Genomic DNA, 17,751 nt, shown 5'->3' with positions numbered 1-17,751 from the left:
CTTGCTGCTTACTCCAATGCCTATCCAGTATCTATACTAATCAATAGATCTATTCAGGAATCCACCATCCCTACCTTATAGAAATCCTTTTTCACTATTCCCCTGCATAAAGGTGGAAATTCTACAGACCCATCTAACTACTGGCCTATAGCTATTCTATCTCCAGTCTCTAAGATTCTCAAAAAATGTATCCACTCACAACTACTCAACTACCTCCTCCAGCATAACTTCCTTACTCCCACTCAACATGGTTTCATCCCAACCACAGCACAACTACTGCCCTCTTATCCTTTACACAGGCCCTAGACAATAACAAACTCATATCATGTCTCTTCCTTGATGTTTAAAAACCCTTTGATGCAGTCTCCCATCCCTACTGCTATCTAAACCTAAATCTATTTTTTCCTCCCTTGCCTGGTTCTCCAGTTACTTATCCTGCAGGCAGCAATCTGTTAAATGGCTCTCTTCTACTTCTGCATTCATACCTGTCCCGACCTGGGTACCACAAGGTTCCATCCTGGGTCCCCTCCTATTTAATGTCTTTACCAATGATCTCTATACTTCTTGTAAACAATCCTCCCTCATTCACTATGCAGGTGACTCGACTGTCATCTCCATCTCAGACAATATCTCCAAGCTCCACACTCTTACTCAACAGGCCTTCCTATCCACTGAACAATGGTTGTCCTGGAATCTACTGATTCTCAACCCTAAAAAGACCAAACTCTTATTATTTTTCCACCGATCTCTCTCTCACCTCAAATCCACCTTTACTATTACTTCCTCTAATAACAATGTTATCCAACCTGAAGCTCACACTAAACTCCTTGGGGTCATCATACATGATGAACTCAAATTCAACTTGCACATCCTCCAAAGCATAAAAAAGACTCACCAGAAACTTGGTTTACTGTATCACAACAAAAAATTTCTAACTACAAATGCCAGTCTCTACCTTGCACAAGCTCTTCTCATCCCCTCCCTTCTATATGCTACCCCAGTACTCACCAGCATCCAAAGTACTACTTTAAACAAACTCCAACAAACTTACCACAAGATAGCTAGATTTATCACAAACTCTGCATACAATAGACATCATTGCTTTGCCCTAAATACTCTCCGCTGGTTAGAATTTCCCCATCTTCTACTGCTGTCACAACTTCAAACGTTACACTTCATTCTTTACAAATCTTCATCCTGCCCTGCTCTCTCCTCCTTCATCTCTATCTACACTCCTTTGCAGAATCTTCATGCCTCTAATCAGCAACTACTACAAATCTACCAACCCCAAAAAAATAGCTGGCAAACTCCTATATAAACAGTCCGTTGCCCAAGCCTGGAACAAATTCCCAATAGACATTTGTTCCATCATTCACCCATCCCACTTTAAAGAAAACCTCAAACATTCATCTACTCAACTCCAAAATATGACCTTGGCAAGCCCCTACTTAAGCTCCCCACAACCCTACTATATACCTTTTCAGTCCCTCCACATACAGCTAAGTACTCCACTATTGTGGGTACTTATTATACTCTACAATCAATACTGTTGGACTTAACTCTTTTTGCAAATATGTAAATATATGTTTTAGTCTGTAAAAATATTGATATGTATATATCATGTGTTTGCACTTCTGCTTTGTCTCTCTAATGTTCTTGTATAACTGATTTTGACCATATTTTTGACTCAAATGTTTGATTCTCTGTAAACTGTTTGTGTTTTCTTTTGGAGCTTTTCTGTTCAGGTCTCCACTGAAAATGAGCCACAAGCCTAGCTGGACCAACCCGGTTAACAAATGTCAATAAATAAATAAATAAATAAATAAATAAATAAATAAACAAACAAATAAATAAATAAATAAATATTTTTAAAACCAGTCCAAGATATTGGAATACACTCTAACTAGTTTTGTGTGATATATAGTTTGACTAGGGCAAACAGTGTGGCCAGGATGTGTAAGTTTTGCTTTGGGAGTGTACTTGTGTTAATGTTAAGTATTGTAAATTCCCAGGAGATAGTTGTTTTCTCATATCCTATTTTTTCTAATTTCACTCTAAGGACATACCAAAATTTGTATGAACATTTAAAATGCCAAAAAATATGTAGTATATCAGCATTTGGAGCTAAACAGAATGGACAGTTCGAGGGGATCTCGTATTTGTAGTGATTTAATTTACTTGGGGTAAATAAGCATTGTTGTTTATCATTATTTGTGTATAAATTATTTTCTTAAAAGGTGAAAGTCTGAGAGTATATTTAACAGCTTGAAGCTTTTGCTTCATAGAAAAATTCTCAGTTCTGAGAGACCAGTATTTTAAGTATACCAGGGAAGATTGATATTTTTAAATTAGTTATCAGTTTATATACGTTTGACAACATCTTTTTTTTAATAGTAATAATTCCCATACCATATCAAATAGACTAGCCTCAACTTTGCTAATGTCTAGATTTTCAGCTAAGGATGACAAAAGTTCTCTTAATTGTTGTATTATTATTATGTTTTTATTATGGTTATTTAGAGTTCTCATTTCTTCAAAGGACTTCTCTCATATTTTAATATATCCCACAGTTTCCAATGTTTAAGTTTAGGACAGTTGTCTAAATTTATCAATTCTTTGTTCAACGTTATGTTTGGATCAAGATGTAAAGGTTTTAATGAAATCAAAAGGTTTTGAAATATAATTATTCTATTTTTCAGCAAGGCATGCATTTTCATGCACTTGAGATTTACATGTTTAATGAAAGGGAGGGATTCGGGATTCATCTTGAGTTGCTGAATATGATTGTGCCATAGTTTAATCCATATTGGGGACCATTCCTTTCCACTTGGGTCAAATTCAGCAATTTGCAAAATCCTGTTAGAACAGATAATACCATAATATAGCTCAAAGTCAAGAAGGCCCAAACCACTATTGTTTTTAGGACATATTAATTTGTGGCAACTAATCCTGATAGTTTTAGGGGACCAAAGATATTTTGATAGAGTCGTTGTGATAGATTTAAAAAATGTTTTAGGAAGTGTTACATTTGATGCATTAAAATGATCTAACAATTTAGAGAGTATATTCATTTTTATAATTGCAACCTTTGAGAGAAAGGGTAAGTCAATTTTATTCCATCTTTGTATGTCTTTTTGCATATTTGCCCAGGTTTTAAATAAGTTCACTTGCATTGATGAATTATAATTATTATTGAAGTTTATACCTAGATATTTTAAGCTATAACTTATTTTTATGTCTGATTGTGGGAAATAATTTTCCATGTGGCAAAGTGGGTTTATTGGGAATATAAGAGATTTAGCCATGCTTATTTGGTAGTTGAATATTGATGAGTATTTAATGTTTAAAAAAATTTATTCAGGTCTGTATTAGAAAGTTGTAGGTATATATTCAGATCATCAGCGAATGCAAATAATGGTAAATTTCTATTTATTACTTTTGGGATATGATGGTAAGTTTTTAAATTTAAGTATAAGAAAATGGGTTCTTTATAGGGATTAAATAGATATGGGGATAGGGGCATCCTTGTCGGGTTCCGTTTGAAATTTTTATTGGTTTTGAATTTGTCTTATTTATACTTAGAATCATATAAGAGTTATTATACAGTAATAGAATCAGATAGAATCAGTTTAACATATTCTTGTGGTATATTGTAACAGGTTAACACCCTAAATAACAATGATAAGTTCACCCTGTCAAAGGCTTCATTCGCATCAAGTACCAGTGCATATATGGGGGTTTTAATTTGCTTGGTAAAATGAATTGCAACATCTGTTAATCATAAATCCTGATTGTTCAGGTGATATTATATAGGGTAAGACCTTTTTCAATCTTTTCATAAGTAATGATGCATAGATTTTAATATCTAGGTTGATCAGGGTTATTGGTCTTTAATTTAGTGGAATTTTCCTATCCAAGTCATTTTTTTAAATAAAAATTGTTTAAGAATTGTTCAAGTGTAGATCAGTAATGTCATGTTCTCTTATATAATTATAAACTTCCAATAAGATTTTGGTTAATGTTTGATGAGATAATTTGTAAAAATCATCTGGGCCTGGATATTTACTGTTCTATAATTTGTTTATTACCATCAGTATTTCTTTAGCTGTAAACAGCAATTCCAGTGCTTCATGTTGTTCATCACTGATTTTAGGAAAGGCAATGTCATTTAGACATTTTTCACATTCTTGTAGTAAAGCTGATAAATCATGTGGGTCATATATTTGGGTGCAAATATTTTCAGATGCTGCAATTATATTTGATGTCCCAATATATGACTTATCTAAATAGAACATTTCCAGGATTGTTGGACCTTTTTGAGTGGCGTTTCTTATCTTTGCTAAAATATTTGATGGTGTTTGTGCCCATTCTAAATATCTTGCTAACATCTTCATTTCCTCCAATGAATTCTGATGTGCATGTAAATGGTATAGTTCTTTATGTAACTTGTTCAGGAGCATTTCAAGATCTAGGCTGTTTTTGGTTTTGGATTTGAATTTGCTTTTCTACCTTTTTAATACTTTCAATTAATTCCCTTTTTTTTTCCTTTGATGTTCTCTTTTTTATAGAAGGATGCTTTCTGAATCATAATTCCACTAATTCTAGCTTTACTAGTTTCCCATTGAATATCACAGGGTATGTTTGTTTAGTGTAAATTATCATTTAGTTCTTACAAGATAATTTTTATTTCTTGTTATACGTCTTTTTTTTTTTTTTTTTTTTTTAAGTAAGTTTGGATTTAGAGACCAATTATTTCTCCTTAAGTCAGGCTTTACCAACTTCGACTAGTCAATCTTAATATTAATTTTCAAGTGATCTCAAAAAAAACCTTGGTTCTATAGAATATTTGATTTCCAGATTTATGAGAGATTCTGATATTAAGAAAAAATCATCTCTGGACCAAGAAGTAGTATGTATGTATATTTATTTGTATACTGATTTATATCTATAAATCAGGTCTCTCTTAAGGCTAGAGACGCATGTGTGTTATGTACCTTAGCTTTCCCCATTCTATCTGATTTCAAGTCTAGGACTATATTCCAGTCTCCTCTTATTATAAATAAGTGATCTGAAAATTTGAGCAAAATATTATAAATTTCTAATAAAAAGTCATGTTGCTTTATGGACGGGCCATAGATATTTAAATATCAGTTTTGAAAATTCCAGTTTTGGACTTGTAAAATAGCATCATCTACCTTTAATGTCAGATTCACTACAAGTTATGCGTCCATTAGATGATTCGTTGATTATAAATTTTTGTCTGCTATAATATAGACTAGATTCAGACCTGATGAATCTGGTTCTGTTTGTTAAACTGAGCATTAAACAAGGGTATCTTTTGTTGGAGAGCCCCCCCCCTGCACCCTTGTGGCAGGAGAGGGCAGTTAGGACTCATCTGATTGAAGGTTGCTGGCACAGGGTTCAGGTTTGAGCTTTTTTATTGGTTAAATTGTTTAATTCAGTTTGCTCCCTGTTACTACATAAGCCCTGCCTTTGTGAGGGTTTGCACTTGTTTTAAAACAGCTCCACAGAGTTAGGAAACATGCCACTGCTCTGCTGTATTCATCCATTTATGTGTAGCACATCTCCATGCACCATCATGCACTACTGTGCAGTGGGGATAACCATTGGTGGTTATAGACAGAAAAACTTCAGTAGATAACATTTTCCTTAGTAGCTGCCCATGATCTGGCCATGAAATCCTTAAATTGCACTTAGCTGCTGAGGGAGCACCTGAGCTACACTTTTGCCCCTTAAGCAGTTCCAAAACCACCAAATCTATAATAGTGTCATACCACTTAGAGAACCCCCACTAATATAGACCCTTTATAGAGCACCCCATTAATATAGACCCCATTTACAGGACCCAATTATACCACACCCCTCCATTTTCTCTCTGCACTGTTAAAACAGGATCTAACCTAGCATTATGGATGGTCATTTTTACTCCATTTCTCTTACCAGCCTGATTGACATGGATATACTGAGGCAGTGTAGCAACTGCCTCATGTACACTGACAACCCTCTACTCCGAAATCACCCAAGTACAATTTGTGAGAGACGCATCTACATTAAGAATCTGCAATCCTTGCTCTCTTGTGCAAAGAACAGTAACACTGAACAGGTTGTCAGCTCACATACTGCACCTCCTACACAAAACATTCATTGAACACATAAATCATCATATGAGGAGGTACTCACCAGAAACCTACATAAACACCAAAGAACTTCCAAACACAAACATGCTACACCTAATACAGCACTTACAGTGCTCAATACATATAAAAACACAAGCACCAGTGTCTCACCAAATAAGCCCCAAGGCAAAGCACATCTAAACCAAATTGTTTAGTCTTAAGTGACTCCATTGTGAGACATACAGATGTCCCACTCACCAGGCTGGACAAGGAAAAGTTTACAGTCAGCTGTCTGTTGGGTGCCAGGATCTGGCATATCACACATGCACTCAAGTCTCTCAGCAAGTTCCGTTATAACTCCATCGTAGTTCATGTTGGTGTGAATACCTTTAGATGCACCTTACTGGACTATATGAAGAGAGACATGCTTGAGTTCTAGGATTATGTGTCCCAGGCAGGTATGTCCCTAACCATGGGCAGCATTCTACCCTCACCTAGGAAGATACCACAGTATAAACAAAAAGTGATTGACTTCAACAATTGGCTTAGTTTCTGGTATCATTCAAAGGGGATCCAGTTCCTGTCAGCCTGGGATGACATGGCTGATAGACCATGCTTTGCCACAGATGGTCTTCACCTGTTATCTCTAGTCTTTTGAATACTGGCTAAGACAGTTGCCTCCCCCATAGTGCCTTGTTAGGCAAGGTCTTATGAACAAAATATCTGATGTGAAAATATCACTCACAAATAAATTAAAAGTTGTGCTGCTAAATGCTGGGAGTTTAAATCAAAAACTGCTCCCTCTGGAAGCACTTCTCTCCCTGGAGGATGTTAACATCTGTGCAGCCTTCCACACTTTCAGACCACAAAATGAATGTGTGAAAACCAAAGGAGGAGGAGTATCTGTCTTCATCAAAGATTAATACACCTCTAGACTGGTTAGGCAGGAAAACTCAATGGAGTTACTCCAAGTTCAACCAACTGTGGGTAAGTCCCCTCTTCAAGTCATTGTTAGCTATAGGCCCCATTAATGAACCAAGACACCCATGCTGTTTATTTGAACCTTCTTGAGTCAATCAAATTACAACCAAACACTAGTTATGAGCAATACCAACATGCTCGCACAAAAGCTTCCTGGACTTTATTAACACTAATGCCCTGGAACAAATAGTATGCAACCCCACAAGGGGCTCAAATATTATCAACCTGGTCCTCACCAACATGGATGACCATTGCACCACCACAAGTATAGTACCCTCACTTGTTAAATCTGATTACAAATCAGTCACATTTAAAGTAGTTGTAACACTTGAATCCCTCGTAAGTGAAATCAGGCTAAAAAGTTTCACCAAAGCTAATTACACCCTCCTAAGGGATGGCATAAATAATTTACAAGCCCCTGTTCCCACAGATGGCATTGACAACTATACTAAGGTATACTCAAATGCCCTGTACAAACACTTATACAAATGTATTGACACAGCTGTACCTGATAGGATTAAAACAAAATCCTCAAGAAAAAGCAAGCTTCCTTGGTGGACATCTAGCATTAATAAGTTATACAACAAGAGGAAGAAGTTGCTGTCTAAGAATAAAAAAGACAGGTCCCAGCAGTAGAAGAATACCCTCCTCTGCTTGAACAAACAAATAAGACAACTTGCAAAATCCTCTAAGGGAATCTTCAAAAAATATTAGCAACCATAGCTAATGATAACCTTATGGCATTCTTCAGCTATATCCATAACCTAAAAGGTAGGACTGAGATGTGAGCTGAACTAGCTGTGGATGACATCACACACACTGATCCTGCGAAAATAGCTAAGCTATTAGCTGACATGTTTTGTGAAAATGTCACCCCCCCTTCCCCTACAAACATTCCACAAAGCATCCCAATACATCTCCTCACCTTGCATCTCCAAAGAGCAGATCATTAATGCTCTCTTCCAGGTTGTGTTTTAAATGGTCTAAAACATGAGTTAGCAACTCCATTAGGTACTCTCTTCAACCACAGTCTGAGTACTGGCTTTGTCCATGCTGAATGGAAAACAGCAACTGTCATCCCCATTAATAAAGGAGGTATGGCAACAGACCCTGGGAACTGCAGACCCATCAGCTTAACCAGCCTTATCTGTAAGTCCATGGCACAAATCATAATGGACCTTATAAATAAGGATATAGGTGATCTCTAAACCCTTGATTCGGCAAAGTTTGGTTTTGTAAAGGCAGGTCATACTTGTTAAACCTGATGGATGTCTTCAAAAATGTCAACAGAGCCATAGACAAAGGCAAATCTGTGCATGCCGCCTACCTTGACTTAGCCAAGGCCTTTGACACAATCCCACATTCAGGCATCATTGATAAAGTCTCCCAGTTGAATGTCAGTCGTTATGTCATTAGGTGTGTTGTTAACTGTCTCATTGACAGATCACACTCAGTCACTGTTGGGGACTTTATCTCAACCAGCAGAGCAGCCACCAGCAGGATTCCACAGGAGTCAGTGCTAGGCCTCCTGTTTGGTATATACTTCTCAGAACTTCAGGCCAAAACAGAGGGGCAGTGGCTGACTAAGTTTGCTGACAACTGCAAATTAGGTGCAATCATTGAATCCCCAAATGAAGTCAATATACTTTAAGAGGGATTTACACAAACCAATGATTAGTGCCAAAGCCATGGACTCAAAATCAGTGCAAAAAAATGTATTATCATTCCCCTTTGGTAAAAATGATATCCCTGCAGTGTATCATTTAAATAATAATACCCTAAGTAATAAGTCAGTAGTGAGAGATTTTGGAATGCAAGTTGACTAAACTTTGACCACCATGTGTCTACTGTGGTAAGGAAGGCATTCTATGTCACACACCTCATTAGCAAAGGCATCTCAAGAGTGAAAAAGGTCATAACACCCCTGTACTCGACCGTCATCAGGCCAATAATTGAGTACAATGCTCCCTTTGGTATGTGCCTTACCAGGCACCTGCAGTAACTTGAGAGACCTCTGAGATTTCTAACCAAAAAAATTCAGGGTCTTCAGCACATGTCATACATTGACAGACTGAAGTCATTGTCACTGTACTCCATAGCATACAGACTACTTAGAGGAGACTTGTGCCTAGGTTTGAATCCAAACCTAATGGAAATGCTGCACATCCCCAAGAAAAAATAGGACAAGGGTCACCGTTCCAGGGACATTAACTTGGCCTGTGATATAAACAGCACTTGCTGGAGAGACAGATATGTCTCTCAGAGGTTGCCACTCCTCTGGAATAGGCTACCAGTTCACATCAAACAAAGCCCCTCTATGACCCTGTTTAAGTGTAGCCTAGATGACTGGATGGGGAACCATAAATTCCTGCCATGGATTTTGCCTATGACCCTCCTAGATATAGGCAGTTGTTGCTAACTAAGATCTCAAGTTTAGGCAAGATCCTTTATATTTAGCTTCTCTAGTATTATATTGGGCACACATGGCTAGGCTTATAAAGACCTACAGTTCAATAGCCCAGTAACAACTATATATATATATATATACATACACACACACACACACACACACACACACACACACATACAGTATATATATATATATATATATATATATATATATATATATATATATATATATATATATATATATGTTTACCTTCATAATGTCAAGCACATATAATCGACCGGCCACATCACCGAACCATTTCTGCAAAACCAGAACCGCGAAAACTTTTGAATGTCGAAAAAACTTAAAATTCAACATTTCCGACTGCACCACAGCTCCATACCAGTGCTAACATGAGTCAAAATGGGGGCAGGCAAGATTTTGCCATTTGGAAATTCGGTGTTCGAATTTTTGAAAAGTCACATTTCAGTATTTGCGGAAGCGGGGTCGACCATAACGTGATCGGCATTATGCAGGTAAACCATATATATAAATGCTTATATCCTCAAGTATGTTGCATGCATCGGAAGAAGTCTGTATAGATGAAACCGTACTTGTGGATATAAGCATTTATGTTTTACTTTGTGGAGTGATGTCTCTGAATAAACCTGTGTGCTGTAATTCATTGGGCTGTCTGTGCTGTATTCTTACAGTTCATGTTTTTTCTACAGCACTTGCTTCCATTATCTGTGATGTATATATATATATATATATATATATATATATATATATATATATATATATATATATATATATATATACAAATGCACACATTTGTACATACACACTCACACAAACACAACCCTGAAGTACCATTGCCCATCTAAAATAAAACCTCCTAGCCAAATCCACTGTTACTTTTATAGGAAAAAGTGAAATAAGATAAAAAGGGCAGAATATGAACCACAGTCTTCTGTTCCACTCAAGTAAAACAAGTAATGTCACATAATACATATGGAAAATACACAAATGCACACCCAAGAATAATTTCCATCCTCCTAAAGCTACCACCTACAATTAAAATCTGTCCATACTGGAATGAAAAAAATGTGCAAAATAACAAATCCCGAAAGTGTTTTTATCACATTTCAAGCTTACTGCAAAAAGATAGGTTTGACCATGTATATGAGTCATTAGAGCTTGAGTAGTTAATCCTAATAGTAGTGGGGTGATTGCTGGAGTTCTAAGAAGATAAACACTATTAGTTACAGCTTTAACTATTTTCATTGGCTTGTTTATTTTCCATGTTTAATTCATGTAATTCCCAAAAACAGCAAGCAACCAGGTACCCAAGCACAAAGACCAATAATCCACACTAGCACCTCTGTCAGGTGAAGCAATAAAGCCACAGATAAAATCTTCAGTGAACACTTGTTTATTTAGCAGATTCCAACAGTTGCAGAACCACCAACACTAACACAAAACACATAAACATCTTAAAATCTCCGTTTTCGTTTGATACAACTTAGTGCTAGTGGTTCTGCAACTGCTGGAATCTGCTAAATAAATGAGTGTTCACTGAAGATTTTATCCGTGGCTTTATTGCTTCGTCTGACAGAGGTGCTAGTGTGGATTACATGTTTAATTCATACTGCACTAAACTATGCTAAGCACAGCAGGTATCCCACATACATTCTATAGACAGAGACACTTTCAGTTATAGCTATACTTAATATAACTCATCTTGCTTAAATCTTATCAGAAATTTGACACCTGCTATTTATGAGTGCAACAAACTGGGTGTAGCTGCAAAATGTGCAGAACTGTGCACCTAGGACCTTAAAAGTAGTTCATAGCAGCCACTAGTGGCACTAAATTGTGCAACTTATTCAGCAGCTGCTAAAAGCAGCTTACCACTGCTGTTAAGCAAAACTCCTAAGCTGTGATATCACAGTCTCATATACATCCAGCTTACACATAGACATACGCATGTAACTATATCATCTAGCCCTTAACTCATAATTATTTCAGTATACTGTAAATCTTTATTTCATTTAAGCTCTGCATCTCGTTGCAAGCCAAACTAAGTTTTAAAAAATCGAACATCAGCCTACTTGTCTGCCTTCATGTCAGCCTCACAGTATTTGTATGGTAAAAGTGTTGCAACTGCCTTATTTTCACATATAATGAACTCTTACTAAGCACAAATAATTCTATATGTTAGAGGTACAAATATTTAAGAGATACTGAGGTCTAACTCTCACAAAAATCAGACTGTGCACATTGTAGTTATGCACTATATACTGTGCATCCAACCCTGACACATATGTCATATGCTTGCACTGTAAAGAAATCCTTGTCAAAGTCTCCTAGACCCATAAAGATTAAGTCTAATTGAAAATGAATATCAAACATCACACCACATACAATCTCACTTTTATCAAAGGGTCACAGTGTAATCAAGGGGTTTTCCCATTTCCTGCACTATCCTCAAACCCCATATATCCATTCTCCATCTCTTTAATCCACTGTGTTCAGACTTCAACTCTTAATACTACTTCCCCTAACCCTAATCACAAATGTAACCTCATTCCATATGCACCTTCTCTCTCTATCTCCCACTCACAAACCACTATGTTAGAAACCAAAGCACAGCATTTTACACCAATACAATTTCCACTAACCTATACTGTATCACAGATTTTGATCTCCATAAACACATCTATCTACATATCAATGTCTTGCAAACAAAACTTGAATTAAAATATAAATTTAAATACAAACATCCCTCTCCTGGCAAACACTTTATATCAACACTGAAACTAAGTGGTGTCATCTACCCAAACCTCGGTCCTCCAGCACAAACACATGAAATCCTTGCCAACAAAAAAAACAAATACCTTTACATCCTCTACCAAAGAGACACAAGCAGATTTACTGTTTCTGAACATGAACCTTAGAAGCATATGCAACAAAATCCCATACATGCATGAAGACTTTACCCTATGCTCCCCAAATATATTAGCCACTACAAAAACCTGGCTAAAGCTAGATATAACAGACAAAGAAATTCTCCCAGTAGGTCACAACATCCTAATAATGGACAGAAAAATAAACAGGATAGAGGGGCAGCCACTTTTATAGAAATGCCTTTGAAATAAGTCCCCATTCTAAAATCATTCCGCAATTTAACAAAGCAGGACTGCTCATTTCTCAGCTACAGCTTAACAGTAAAAAGAACATTTGTGTAACAGCTCTATACATACCCTGAGTAACAATATTAGCAATGTTGAAGAAATCCTATACTGGAAATCCACTGATGTAAACCACTTAACAATCATACTTGGAGACTTCAACATTGACTGACAATTAATATACTCAGGTAACCTTACCTATACAACAAATCTATACAATTTCAATCACACATCAATGCTCCATGTAGGCTTAACAAAAAGTCCAATTGAGAATCTACACTGGATTGGACTCTTCTTATCTTCAAACAAATTAACCATTGCTGGTCGTCGACAGGACTCCATCACTGACCACCTTTTTACCATTGCAAAACAATACCCAAGGAAAACCACAATATAACAATGTGCACAACCTCAGCAAATTCCAAGTTTAAACTTTTATTTCCAACTTTCAGTAATGTAACTACAGTATTGCAAAAAAATGCCAATAGAGAAAGCAGTCTTAGAATTTAACAAAATATTTGTAAATATATTAATTGAACTGGGTTCCATTACAACAAAAATGAGAAATCTAACCAAGCCCCTTGTTAACAAAATCAGACAAATAACTTATGTACAACATGGAAACAATGGTCACAAAACAAATCTCAAAGCAACTGGAACATTTTCAGAAATCACTAAAGCTGCAACAAATCTTGCACAAATCCTGTATTAAAGCAGTGAAAAAAAAAAAACATTTCATACTAACTTCCAAGAAAAACACCAACATAACCCAAAGCTCTTCTGGGCATCATTGAAAACGTTTTTCTACCTTGGTCAAACAACTGTACCAACACCATTAACGAATAACAGCAATAAGAACAATAACAACATTGTTTGCCATCCAGTTCAATAAATAGTTCATCCAAACAATTTTATATCTTGTCAGAGATAATCCCTCCACACCCCCCTCACCACCTACTCAGCTAAATGACTCAGAACATCCTTTTCCTTAAAAACTTGTTCCTACCTCATCAATCAATAAACATCTCCAATCCATAAGTCTAACTACAGATAACCTTCCAGATGAATATGTCAAAATGCCAGCAGATGCACTGGTCTTCCCAGTCTCCAAACTTATTGACTATTCCATTGCAGAGAGCCACATCCCGACCATGTAGAAACAATCTTATATTACACCCTTTAGAAAGGCAGACATTTAGCAAAATACTCTAATTATTGACCTATCACAATACTGTCTCCCTTATCAAAAATCCTAGAGAAATGTATTCACACACAGCTCCTTAAGCATTTCCCTGCCAACAGCCTCTTCTTACAGACACAACATGGCTTTTTTCCAAGTCATAGTGCAATAATTGCCCTTCTGTTTTCCACCAGCACAGCCAATCTTCACAGAAATGCATGGCAGTTAGTCTTAGCCATCTTCCTTGACTTATCCAAAGCATGTGACACTGTCTTTCATCCTAAACTTCTAACTGAATGAACTATCCTCTTAAGGTTTCTCTCAGACTACATTATCCTGGTTCAGTAGCTACCTTAACAACAAACAACAGGCTGTAAAATGACAGTTCACCTTTTTCAACTTCTTCCAGTTCCTGTAGGTGTCCACCAAGGCTCATTCGTTGTCCCTTTCTATTAATTATATTTATAAACAAGCTCCATTTAGCTACTAAACAAGCTATCATTGTGCAGTAGAAAAAATTACTCCACTCTCCTCTGTGCTGCAACAAGTATTAAAAACTCCAAACAATCATCCAAGGATAATTATACTTTGTAGAATCCTGGCTATCGTATTCAAGACTGCTCTTAAACCCCAAGAAAAGCAAATTAATGTTATTCACACACAGTTATCTGTCTCATTACATCATCCAATAACTATAACATAGGGACAGATAACCCACACAAAGCTGAAATTTGATCAGCACATACATTGTCATCAAAAAAAAAAACATAAAAAATGAGAATTCTCAACTGGTAGAACTGATATCTAACTGATGAAACAAAGAGAACCATTTAGTCTTACCTCCTTCCCACACTCCTACATGCATCAGCCTTATTTACACACTTGCAAACCACACAGCAGACAAAATTAAGAACCTGTTACAAACATTTCATATAGGACACAAAACTCCTTTGCCACAAATACAGTTGTTAGAATTACCACAATACTTAGTTACTTAATTCACTCCCAGCTAGTTACAGCCCTTAGTTTTATCTGCAACCCTGATAATTGCCCCTCCTTAAAAAAATTCCTTCAGAAGCTTTTACCATGCAGAGAACAGGTTTCTATCACGTAGTTGAACATTTACAAGTTCAAACCTCATATGTTTGAGACCGTAAGTTTGAATTTGGAAAAGTTCGTGCATGTGAATGAAAATCTCCATAAGCAGAGGTTTCCATTTTGTTCAATGGGGTGCGATCTTGGAGTTGGTATATTTAAGTAACGGGGGATGTTAGGGGTGCAGGGGGACTTGCCCTCCTGCTTCAAACAGTTTATTTTGTTTTCCGTTGTTTTTTTTTTTTTTTTATCCATAGTCGAACATAATGGTTCGAACATTACGCGTTTGAAGTTATAAGACTTCGACTATGTGATATAAACCCCAGAGAACTACACTACAGAGAAAAAACATTCAGGCTACCACAAGGTCAAACAATGCTGGAGGACATGCTGTATATTACAGTTATGTCATCAAACTTTGGGACAAGTTACCAGTAAGGTTCATATGTTCATAGTTATTTCCTAAGTTTTTGATCTGTATGTATCTTAAGAAGCCTATGTCCCCCTAGTAGCTTTTAGCTTTATAACTTTGCATATACATTTATTTATTTACTTATTTATTTATTCAGTTTGGTAACTGGGTAGAGTACACTGATCCAAATGGACCTATTTCAGCCTTAGCCCAGACAACTATAACTGACAGTAAACAGGCAAGCTAACAAGAAGTATTATGAATACAAACAAAATGTTGTGCGAAGATAGCAATGAATCAATAACCATAATAATAATAGAGAACACAGTATAGCGGGCAGTAGGAAGGGATGGTTAAAGTAAGGTAGGAAAAAGAAGGAGAAAGTCAGATAGTAAATGGATAGAGCACAACGTGTAAAAGATCGCAAAAGTAAGGTAAGGGCACACTGACATTAACTGTATGCAATGGATACAATGTGGCAAATATGTTACATAGTATAGGGAAACAATTTGACAAAGACAAAGTTGACTGACTGGTGAAGGGGAGAGTGGGAAATTAGGTGATATGTTCAGCGGGAAAGCATTTGTAAGTTGATGCAGACTTGATATATTCTTTAAGATGAACATGGAATGAGGGGTGTGAGGTGAGGTGAGGTGTGCAAGATTAGTAGGGAGAGATTCCCAGAATTTGATGCCTAGGATGGAGAAGGCATAGTTAGTGCAATGAAGTCTAGTTCTAGGACATCAAAGAAGTGTCACAGAGCGGTTATGACTTCTTAAATTGTAACTTGGGTTCATCTGAATAGGTTGTAGGCAAGGGAGTAACAGGAGTGTTCTTTGAGGAGCTTGTATAGCTGGGATCCAAGAAGCAAGCTGAGTGGGAGGTTGGCATAATGGTTAATGTGTTTACCTTACAGACACAAGGTACAGCGTTTGATTCTCACATCAGGTAATTGGCTAGGTTTAAAAAACCCACGAGGAAAATTGGCTCAGTACTAATCTACAAACATTATTGGACAGGTAGCCAACTGGCTTTATCAAATATGATACAATGATGTTCATTTCTAGAGGAGAGAGAAATGAAATGGCAGAGCAAGTTGCTTATAGCTTGGATAGTGGCAGAGATATTTTTGGATGCTACTGCAACCAGTGGCAGTTGACATTCAAGCTGTGCTAGTAGAATGCTTCTGTTTGTGGCATTCCTGATTGGTCTGGAGTGAAAGGCAGACATTTTAAAGGACCAAAACAGGAGGTAATTTATTTTCTTCCTTGCTTGTTGAAGCATATAGTGAAAGGTCAGTGTGGTATCAAGCCACATACCAAGATATATGAAGGAGATGACAATGGGGTTATCCAGATGGTCAAAAATAAGATCTTGAGAGTTATTCTACCATTTAGAGGAGGCACCGATTAGCATTGTTTTAGTTTTAGAACTACTCATAATTGGCTTTGTGGTATTATGCTATTTCATAAGAGAATGAAGGCAGCTTCTAGTTGTTATTCTATGGCCAGGCAGGTTAGGTATGAGTGAAATAAGACCATGACATCAGTATAAAGTGAATAACCTAGAGGTGGGCTGAGCAAGGATATGTTGGCACATTTATGTGCTACCCCTTGATTTGGGCTAGGGTTCTAAACCCAATGGGGGTCAGTTTGCCATTACTCCTCCATTTGCCCAAATCATGTTTCACTAGAGGAAAAGAGTGCGGAGTGGAAGGAAGTTCTATAAGAGAAGTATTCTCTGTTATTATCCCTCCAACATGTTCGATTTATTTTGCAAACAAGACTGAAATCCCCTGAATAACTGTTTATGATGCCACTGGACTTGTTAATGTGTAACAGTTCTGACGAAACAGGGTCTCTTCAAGCTCTATAACTGAGGCAGAGGTTGCCTCTTAATAGCCTGTATGATAATGAGAAGAGGGGTGAGGCTATGAGATGGTCTGCATAGACTTTACAATTGAGGCTGGTTTATTCTGTTTCATTTTTTAGTGAGAAAGCATCGTGGTCATTCCAGTTGTGACAGATGTTTGGACTGGTGCAGACTGAAAAGGGCATTACACTCAATGACTGGCCTAACGATTAATAAGTACACTGGAACGATTAAATCCCTGGACATCAATGCAATACCTTGGGACAAAAGCTGTGAGATGAAAAAGGACTTCCTTACAAAACTGGATATATAACAACCAAAGGACTGTTCATTGCCAACATGCATTGTCAGATGCTGAACTATAAGATACAGTTTCATGGGTGTGTTGTCAATGTGATAGTTGCAAGGAGAGTCCATGTTTTTGACACCAACTATTTTTAGGCCAGACAATCTGGTTGATCTTGTTGCCCTCTTGCGAATTTATGTTGGTG

Source organism: Protopterus annectens, chromosome 2.part1 (assembly GCF_019279795.1).
Source record: "Protopterus annectens isolate FY-2018-M chromosome 2.part1, PAN1.0, whole genome shotgun sequence".
NCBI lineage: Eukaryota > Metazoa > Chordata > Ceratodontiformes > Protopteridae > Protopterus > Protopterus annectens.
This window is presented reverse-complemented; position numbering follows the sequence as displayed.